Here is a 10866-nt window from a genome sequence, read left to right on the forward strand (position 1 = left end):
CTAAAGGAAAGTCTGTAGAGGATTCCTCAACTAAGGGGGATAAGAAAGGAAGAAGTGATAAGGGAAAATAAAAAGAGTCGTCTGCTGGAGGCACAGGGAAGCCTGATGATATCTACTATAGTGGAGAACAGGATGACTTTGATATTTGTGACGTTCCCGCTAAACCAGTCTTGGGAGATAAAGATGGTTTCTTTGAAGCTGAGGAGGAAAGTGATTTTGGAGAATGGGAAGAGGAAGCTCCAGTGGATCCTCTGTTTGAGAAAGAGTATCAGTAGCAGCAGTCAGATATGAAAAGAAAAAAAGCTGAACTCAAAAAGGTCTCCCAGATCATTGACATGAGGAAAGACATACAAAGAACAGAAACTCTTCAAAACAACGTCTTCATGACATTAAGGCTCAAGAAAGGAGAAGAGATGTCAGACTGAAGATTGGTGAAAAATGGGATGAAGCTAGGAGAGTACTTGATATGCCTCAGCTGAGCACAAACAATGATAGACAGTTTCTACATCTTCTGGACAAGCTGGAGATCTCTAATCCAAACAATGACATGTACATGAATGCTATAAAGACTGAAGTCTCAAGGATCACAGCTGCCTTTGACAGATCCCTAAATGAGATGAGCATATTTGTATATTGTCAGAGCGAAGGATCTTTCAAGGTGTCACTTCATCTGTTTGAGAATCGTTCTTTGTCAGAGATTTGGGTTCTTCTCAACAAAGTCAAAAGAAGCTCAGAATTGAATGAAGTTCTTCGAGAAAGGCTCAAAGAGTTTGCCAGCAGGGCTAGTCCTCAAGTGGTCAACAATCCTCATCAGGTAAGATTCTTTAAGTCTGACTGTCTTCAAATCTGCCAGCTCGATTCACAATCTCTGAAAGACTACTCAGCTAAGCATCTGGTCTGGATGGAACATCACTTAAGAACTGCTGGATATTCATCCATGTTGAAAACTCAAGCAGCTGATCTGATTCAAGCTTATTGTGAAAAGAATATTAAAAGGTACATTCAACTCAAGAATAAGCTAAAGACAGTTGGAGCTCAACCAGTCAGGCCAGACAGCTTCACTTCAGAAAAGGATCGTGTCTTTGACAAGGAGTTGCTTCAAGATTTAGAAGAAGGTGAAGTCAGAAGAGAAGACAACTGAATTCAATTAGCTCAAAACTCAATGTAATATGATTAGAGCTTTATGAATCAAGATAGACTAATGTAGTTATATGTTCAGGCTAGAGGAACATCTATCTTGTATTCACTTGTAAATTTTTTTTGGAATCTGGAAAATGTTAAATATAATCCAGAACTTTTCTACTATTTACTTTGCATTACTGTTTATATCTTTTTCTTATTTGTTAGTTGAGTTATCCTCTAGGTATTTGTTGTTATTGTCTAACAAGCAAATAGGGGGAGATTGAAAGGCATATGTCATAGCCTATTTGTGTATTAGATGATTTAACTCAACTCAGTTAAGAATGTAATAAGTAAATAGTGGATCTATCGTCAGAGAGATCTCACAGAGTAACATATGTCAAAGGATTAAGAAGCATTGTTCATCTACAGACTTGATTACTTAATTCACTGGAAGAAGCTCAAGAAATTGATCAAGCCTCAGTGATATAAATCAAGATTGTGGATTTAAACAAGTGACAGAGATCTCGTCAGGGTATCAATTAATTACAAGGATTTAGTCTGAAGAAAATCAAGAGTATCAAGGTCAAGGCATGAAGAAACATCACGGAAGTTAGTCACTCATGAACCAGACAGTACATCGAGCGTCAACATTGAAGTGGTGGAATTGATTCATATATTTCAGTGATTTTCAGAAGATATACAGAAGAATGGATGCTGCTCAAGATTAGTATTAATTCTCTATTAATTAATTAAGTAATATAATTTACTTAAGAAAATAAATTATATCTGCAAAGATGAATTTATTTGATTAATTGAATTAATTGATTAATTAATTCTGAATTAATATTAAGAATTTTTAGAATTTAAATTGGTTTAAAAATCTGTTTTAATTCAACAAGACAACTGATTGTATTAGTATGACAATCGGTATGACAATCAATAGTCATACCGAAAGTCATGCTAATTCAAAAGGATTGTCTTACCAGAATTATTATAGGATTTAAATCTATTTATTTTCAGCAAAAACAATCTGATTGTCCTACCAAAAGTCTTGCTAGTTCATTCTGATTATCTTGCTAGTTCTAAAAGATAGTCCTACCAAAAGTCTTGCTGAGCCAAAGAGATTGTCATGCCAGTTCATTTTCATTCGGTTGGTTGATAAAAAAAGCAGAAGCTGAACATTCATTTTAATCATCATACAGAACACAGAAGTAAAGAACAAGCAGAAAAGAAAAACAAGCAGCAATATTTCATCTTTTCATCTGCATACTTCAAGATTAAATTTCTAGATTGTAAAGTTAAATCCAATCAATTAGAAATCTTTATCTTGTTCTTGTGTAACAATCTAGCGGATCAAAATCCCTAGAACTTAATCTTAAATTGCTTTTAGCATTTGATCTTTTCATTGCAAAAATAGAAAAAGTTCATGTCGAATTTATTCTAGATTTGTAATAATTGATTTGAGATTAATCCCTTGTAAACGATACCGTTGTTGTAACACCTTTCAAGTTTAATAATAATTTTATTTAACTTGAATTTTGTTTCACATTTTTATTCCGCATTTTATTCAATTAAACGGTATTGTTTGTATTCAACCCCCCTTCTACAAACATATTGAGACCTAACACTCTAGTCCAGACTAATAATTGGTCTGGACTAGTGGTTGCTTTTTTTTATAAGTAATGTAGATAGATGCTTGTAATTAATCTGAAATTTCATTCATAAAAAATACAAGGAAAAACAAACTGGTTGTTTGGCATATTGGCTACAAGATTTTGGTTGCTTTGTTTGCTTTTTCCCTTTGGTAGAACTTTTTAGTCTTAGTCCATGCCAGGTATTGGGGACTTCTGAGCCATCCATATTCAAGAGTTTGTAGGTTCCTGGTCTCAGGACTTCTTTGACCTTGTATGGTCCTTCCCATTTGTGCATTAGCTTTCCAGTATTTGTAAGATCTGATGCTTCTATGTCTTGAAGAACCAGGTCTCCAACTTGGAAGTTTTTGACTCTGGACTTCTTATTGAAATGCTCCCTGGTCTTCTCCTTGTATCTTTCCATCTTTGCTACAGCTTGGTCCCAGACCTCATCAATTACCTCCATACTTGTTCTGAGTCCTTCTCCGTTGGCTACTTCATCAAAGTTTATTTCCCTGTGAGAAGGAGATCCCACCTCAATAGGAAGCATTTCTTCTGTGCCATAAGCTAGTTTGAATGGAGTCTCTCCAGTGCTTGTCTTGGGGCTTGTCCTATAGGACCATAGTACACTTGGTAGTTCTTCTGGTGATTTGCTCTTGATTTCTTTGAGTCTTTTCTCAATACCCCGGAGTAGGATTCTGTTGGTGACTTCTACTTGTCCATTTCCTTGGGGATATGCTACTGGTGACTTTTTGTGCTTGATCCCACGCTCCTAGAGGTAGGACTCAAATTTGGATCCGATGAACTGTGGTCCATTATCTGATATTAAGACTCTTGGAATCCCGAACCTCATCAAAATATTGTCCGTAAACTTTATGCAGTCCTGCTGGTTTATGGTCCTCATTGTTTTTGCTTCAACCCATTTGGTCATGTAATCAATTGAGACTAACAAGTACCTGAGATCTCCTTTTTCCTAGGGAAAGGGTCCCATAATGTCAATACCCCAGACAACAAAGGGGATTGGTGATAGGACTGAGGAAGGTAGGACTGGGCTGATCCGGGACACATTGCTGAAGATTGGCATTGCTTGCATTTTTTCACGAACTCTATTGCATCCTAATGAATATATGGCAAGTAGTAGCCTTGTCTTATGATCTTATGAGCTAGGGCCTTTGCGGACATATGATCTCCGTATATCCCTTCATGGACTTCCATTAAACAATACTTAGCTTCTTCTGGGCCGATATATTTTAGAATAGGAGATGAGAAGATCCTGCGATAAAGTTATCCTTCGTCAAGGAAGAACTTAGCTGCTTTTGCTTTCAATCTTTGGGCCTTTCCTTTGTCTTCTGGGAGTTCTCCTTTCTCCAAGTAATTGATGAAGGGAGTCATCCAGTTCGGGTTGCTTTCTATCTCCAATATTTCTTCGGATTCAATGGAGGGTTTTTGGAGTTCTTCAAAGTAGACTGAGCAGTCTAGATCTGATGAGTTCCGGACTAGCTTGGATATGACATCTGCCTCATCATTTTCTCCTCGACATATCTGCAAGACTTGATGCTTTGGGATTGACGCTAGGTAACTTTGAACCAGTGCTTGATACTTTCCAAAATAGGGTCCTTTGCTATGTATTCTCTGTTTGTTTGCTTGACCGCTATCTGGGAGTCGCTGTAGATTTCCAACTCATGGACCTTTAGAGTCCTGGAGAGCATTAGTCCTGCAATCAATGCCTCATATTCTGCATGGTTGTTTGTTGCCGGGAAGCCGAAAGATAAAGCTGTTTGAATTTTGAATCCCTTAGGACTTTTTAGTATGAGTCCGACTCCTGACCTCTCACTTGTTAAAGAACCATCAACTTTCAAGGTCCAGGCTCCTGGGTTTACATCTTGGTTTGTTTCCGGATCTATATTCATTGGCTCTGGTTCTTCTTTCGGGAAGTTGCATTCTATTATGAAATTTGCAGGTGCTTCAGCTTTAATTGCAGTTCTGGGAATAAAACTTTAATTGAGCTGGCTTAGCTCCACAGTCCAATTGACTAGTCTTCCTGAGACATCTGGTTTGTGAATCTTTCTTAAAGGCTGATTTGTGACCACTCTGATTTCTCTTCCTTGGAAGTAGTACCTGAGTTTTCTTGATGTTGTGACTAAGGCGAAGGAAAACTTCTCTAGTCTTGGGTATCTAGTTTCCGCATCTTTAAGTACTTGGCTTACATAGTAAACTTATAAGTATAAGTAAAGAGGCTGTTAGTCGCTAAACACGCGCTAATAATACACGCAAGTATACGAGTTCGCAAGTAGTATAGAATCTTTTCTAGTTCGTTCCCACAGAGACTGTATTGGTTAACTAATTAATTCACGCACTTAAGCAACAATATATGGTTATTATTCAATGCTAAGACTATAACTAATTGAGGATGTTTATAACTAAGAATTAAACTAATAATTATAACTACGAGAATAATATTGATTGAATTAATATTTATGAAAAATATGGGATTCTAACTTCATTAAATACTTCATTCAATAGCCTTATTGATCTTACCCTTAACATGTAATGGTGATGAAACTAATCAGATAACACGAAATTGATAAACGCCAACTTTCGTTGCGCGAGTACCATACTACCAGACGTCCACAAAAGAGATAGAAGCTGAATATACACCAATTATATTAAGACCCTATATGTCTATAGAATTTGACAACATAACGGTTTAAGCACAAGTTATCTATCTTGATTACATAGGGCAAGTAAGTTGGTTAAAATTACCTACAAATCATGCATAACAAATACATGAACCTATGCTAGCATGACAAGTTCTAAATCCTTAAATTCACTTTCGCTTCATTAATAGACAATATCATATAAGTTCGCGACACTCATAAGATGAATAGGCACAACCAATACTAGGATATCATACAATCACCACTTACTAAGACTTCAATCAATTTAACTAAAGAAATCCATAAATAAATCTGCTAGAACCCCACGATAACGATTAGCCCATAATCGGACTCATTATCAACGTGGGTTCCTATGAAAGCATGGTATAAAAAACATGGTCTTTATAACGAATAAATAAAACCAAGTACAAACAAGAGTATAAGTTCAACAAAACAAGAAACGAGCATCCAAGATTACAACTCAAAACAAAGATTCACAAGAATAAACTAGATCGTCTTCGCCTTTGCTGAATTATGCTATTGGTCTCTTGTCGTCTTCTCCTTGTGCTCTGGTAAGTCTCCTTATTAAAAAATGATCTTGAGTTATCAATATATAGAAGTCCAAACAGTCCAGGAGTCCAAAAACATAATTGATATAGAATCAGGATTTTATTATCCCGACACGGCGCGGCCGCGCGCTTCATCAGCGCAGGCGCGCCGGCTTCCAGTATTTCGGCGCGACCGCACGCTTCATCAGCGCGGGCGCGCTGGCCTTCTGCCAAAATTGACTTCTTGCATTTTTCTTGCAGATTCGAGCCGGTCTTCGTGAGCTTTTATTCCAACACCACCTAGACACTATATTAGCACCAAAATAATGCTAATTCACCTGATTACCTAGATATTGCCTGAAATGCAAAAATACTAGAAAACACGTTAAAACACTTAACAACTTGAGTACAAATGCACCAATACAAAGCTTATTAGAGCATTATAAAGTGTTATAAATGCCACTCAACATACCCCCAAACTTGAACCGATGCTTGTCCTCAAGCATAAACATACTCTAAGAAAAAGAAATAAAAATGCATGAATGCAACTAATATGAATGCAATGATCCCCATAGAATAACTAAATAAACCAATAAGCAACACCTCAGTAAATGCAATTATTCGCATAAAGATCAATCAAATCTCTCAAATCAACCTACAAACCTGAGACGTGCGTGTGTGCAGATGCTTACAGATATACTATTGCTACTAGACCGATAATCATGACTCACTACTTATCAAAACAATCGCAAGTTTATAAATAGAATAAAAGTTAGACTCAAAATAACGTATAACACTTCAATTCTTATATCAGAGTTTTTATGGATTCATGCTTTTATTCACAATAACACAACACAAGTATGCTTATTTGATCGTGCAATGAGCGAGGTCCAAAAAAGACTTATACAGTAGTACCCATGTAGCTAGCGTTAGGTTAGCAAATCCCAGACTATAAAAGCCTTAGGTCACTAGGCACAAAGTCCCCTAAGAACTTAACAACTCGAGTACTAAAGAGCTCACTCGTGATCAATTATACATAAATCTTATTCTCTTTTTTTTCTTTCTTTTTCCCCTTTTTTCACAAATTTCTGAACGAGTGCGTTTCGCTCCATCTCGTTCAAACCTAGACTACTCATATAAATATGAGTCGGCTACTAGCCATTTGACACCTAGCCTTATTCACAACTAGTAATGAAATCCAATTTCTCCACTTTTTAAATATCCATGTCTTTTAGTATTAAGAGAATACCCTAAATTCCAAATATAAACAAGTGATTAAACCTCAACAATCAAACAAATCATGACTATGATCTAGCACTGTAGCAACCTATAAAACTTAGTGAAATACAAGTGTCTCTAGCATGCAAATCAATCTAAAAAAACTCAATATCACCAAACACGATATCACTAGACTAGCATCAATATCACAAATCAATCAGAAAATTATCTAAGGGATCATGTTATAATGCAAATGCATGAAACTACATGAACAAAATATTGGGCTCCTATTGCTGCCTCCTACTGTTGCTAGTGCTGCGACGAACCAGCCTCCTCTCCATATTGGGCTCTCCAAGCTGCTCTACGGGCATGCTGAGAACCTCATGTTGTAGCTGCCTCCATAGGCACACCACCTGGAAAATGATCATATGAATAACCAAGCCCCTTAGGATCGGGCTTCCCTCCATACCACTCTTGCATGCTTTGTAGCGTAGCACTATCAATAGGAGCACTGGGAAGCTGAAGCTGCTCATATGCTGGACAATGAACACCAACTGCCAAGCACAACTTCTTCACAACTGACGCATACGGAATAACACCTGTAGTACCTCCCCTCAAGAATCTCAAAATCCCCTGATGTATTACCATCCCCGAGTCAATGTAATCACCCTGCAAAATACCTCACAGCAGATGAGCACGCTCTACAGTAATCTCATGCACATGCGAAGATGGCATGATGTTAGCACAAATAAAGGATTTCCAAGCCTGTGCAAACCTGTTCATGCACGATATTGAGTGGCATTTATGACACTTTATTCTGCTCTAATAAGCTTTGAATTGGTGCAATTGTACTCAACTTGTTATGTGTTTTAATTTATTTTCCAGTGTTTTTGCATTTCAGGCACTATTCAGGTAATCAGGTGAATTAGCATTGTTTTGGTGCTAATTTGGTGTCCAGGTGGTGTTGGAATAAAAGCTCGTGGAAAGCCGGCTCGAAGCAGCAAGATTTAAGAAGAAATATGAGTTTTTTCTAGAAGGACGGCGCACCCGCGCTGTTATAGTGCATGGCCGCGCCGGGGTTCCCGAAATGCAGCGCTCGCACTGTGATAGCCGCGGTCGCGCCGAGGCCGAATTTCAGAATCCTGTTTCCACTACAATTCTAAAAGGGAAGGCTTCCAATTGTTGAGGGATGTTATATATATTCATATTAGGTCGTTTTTAATAATATATCAAGTCAGAGATGGACCAGAGTGCAAGGAGAAGATGGCAAGAGACTTTTAGCGCAATTCAATAAAGGCGAAGACGATTTAGTTTATTCTTGTGAATCTTTGTTTTGAGTTGTAATTTGGATGCTTGTTTCTTGTTTTGCTGAACCTATACTCTTGTTGTACTTGGTTTTATTTATTCTTATAAAGACTACGTTTGCTATATCATGTTTTCATCGGAACCCACGTTGATGATGAGTCAGATTATGGGCTAATCGTTATTGTGGGGTTCTAGCGGATTTATTTATGGATTTCTTTAGTTAAATTGTTTGATGCCTTAGTATGCGGTGATTGTATGATATCCTAGTATTGGTTATGCGTATTCGTCTTATGAGCATCGCGAACTTATAAGATAGTGTGTTAATTCTTAATGAAGCAAAAGTGAATTTAAGGATTTAGAACTTGCCATGCTAGCATAGGTTCATGTAATTGTTATGCATGATTCGTAGGTAATTTTAACCATCTTCCTTGCCCTATATAATCAAGATAGATAACTTGTGCTTAAACCGTTATGTTGTCAAATTCTATAGACATACAGGGTCTCAATATAATTGGTGCCTATTCAGCTTCTATCTCTTTTGTGGATGTCTGGTAAAATGGTACTCGTGCAACAAAAGTTGGCGTTTATCAGTTTCCTGTTATCTAATTAGTGGCATCACCATTGCATGCAAAGGTTAAGAATAATAAGGCTATTGAATGAAGTATTTAATGAAGTTAGAATCCCATGTTTGTCATATATATTAATTCAGTTAATCTTATTCTCGTAGTTATAATTGTTAGAGTAATTCTTAGTTATAAACAATCTCAATTTGTTATAGTCTTAGCATTGAATAATAACCATACATTGTTGCTTAGGTGCATAAATTAGATAGTTAACCAATACAGTCTCTGTGGGAATGAACTAGAAAAAATTCTATACTACTTGCGAACTCGTATACTTGCGTGTATTATTAGCGCGTCTTTAGCGACTAACAAGTTTTTGGCGCCGCTGCCAGGGACTGCAGTGTTAATTTATTGTTTATGTGCTTTCCATCAGTGGTCGTTAAAGTTCATTGACTCAGACATTGTTACTTATTTGTTCCTTGTCTGGTTTCAGGTACTCTAGCGAGGGTGTATGCATACGCATTCGCGTACTCGTAAGAGAACACTGGATAAAGCCGAGGAAGAATTTGTGGTAGTTCGTAGGGAAGTTTTTGAGGAAGAAAAGAAGGTGGAAGAAGAAGAGAAAGTTGAAGATCCAATTGTAGTAGGTAGCTATGGGTGATCAAGCAGAAAATTCGAAGGCTTTGATGGACTATTCTAAGCCTAAGATTAATGACATTCAGTCTAGCATCATCAGACCAGCCATCAAGGCTAACACTTTTGAGATCAAGTCAAGCACGATCCAGATGATACAGAAGTCAGTTCAGTTTGGGGGTTCTCCAACTGAAGCACCCAACATGCATATTAAGGATTTCATCGAGATTTGCGACACTTTCAAGTTCAATGATGTGACTGAAGATGCTATCAAGCTACGACTCTTCCCATTTTCTCTGAGGGACAAAGTAAGTGCTGGTTACACTCTCTACCAGCAGGGTCTATCACAACTTGGGGAGGTCTTGCTCAAAATTTTCTCAATAAATTCTTCCCCATGGCGAAGACTGCAACAATCAGGAATGCTCTTACCCAGTTCACGCAGTAAACTGGAGAATCTCTATGTGAGGCTTGGGATCGATATAAGGAGATGATAAGGAAGTGCCCACACCATGGCATGCCTGATTGGATGATTATTAATTGTTTCTACAATGGATTGGGTCCTACTTCTAGACCCATGCTTGATGCAGCATCAGGAGGAGCCTTGTGGGCTAAGAGCTACGATGAAGCCTATGAACTTATTAAATTGATGGCTGCTAATGAGTACCAGAATCCTTCCCAGCGGCTGACCCAAAGGAAAGCTACAGGAATTCTGGAGTGGGACACAGCAACTGCTATCGCTGCCCAACTTAAGGCTTTGACGATGAAGGTAGACACTTTGGCTAATTATGGAGTTAATCAAATCACTAGTGTCTGTAAGTTTTTTGTTGGTGCCCATGAGACTGATCAGTGTGCAATTTCTAGTGAATCAGCTCAGTTCGTGAGCAACTTCCAGCGATCGCAGCAACCTGTGCCAGCCACCTATTATCCTAACTCTCACAATCATCCTAATTTCAGTTGGAGCAACGCTCATAATGTGGTTTAACAGCCTTATCAGCAGTATCCAGCTAAGCAGTACAACCCCCTGGTTTTCAGCAACCGCAGTATTCACCAAGACAATAACTCCAGCTACAACAAGCTAATGAAAAATCTAAATTAGAGGAGTTGAAGCTTATGTGCAAGAGTCAAGCTGTTTCTATCAAGACCTTAGAAAATCAGATTGGGCAAATTGCCAATGCCTTGCTAAATCGTC

The 10866-nt window shown here is 37.9% G+C and overlaps 1 non-coding gene across 1 annotated transcript; it reads right to left on the minus strand.

The window, feature by feature from the left end:
- Positions 1-10086: 10086 nt before the first annotated feature.
- Positions 10087-10193, minus strand: LOC141694446 (small nucleolar RNA R71). Its single transcript, XR_012563752.1, has one exon. It is a non-coding gene; the product is annotated as a small nucleolar RNA R71 (small nucleolar RNA).
- Between the last annotated feature and the right edge of the window lie 673 nt (positions 10194-10866).

Source organism: Apium graveolens, chromosome 10 (assembly GCF_009905375.1).
Source record: "Apium graveolens cultivar Ventura chromosome 10, ASM990537v1, whole genome shotgun sequence".
NCBI classification, from domain to species: Eukaryota; Viridiplantae; Streptophyta; class Magnoliopsida; order Apiales; family Apiaceae; genus Apium; species Apium graveolens.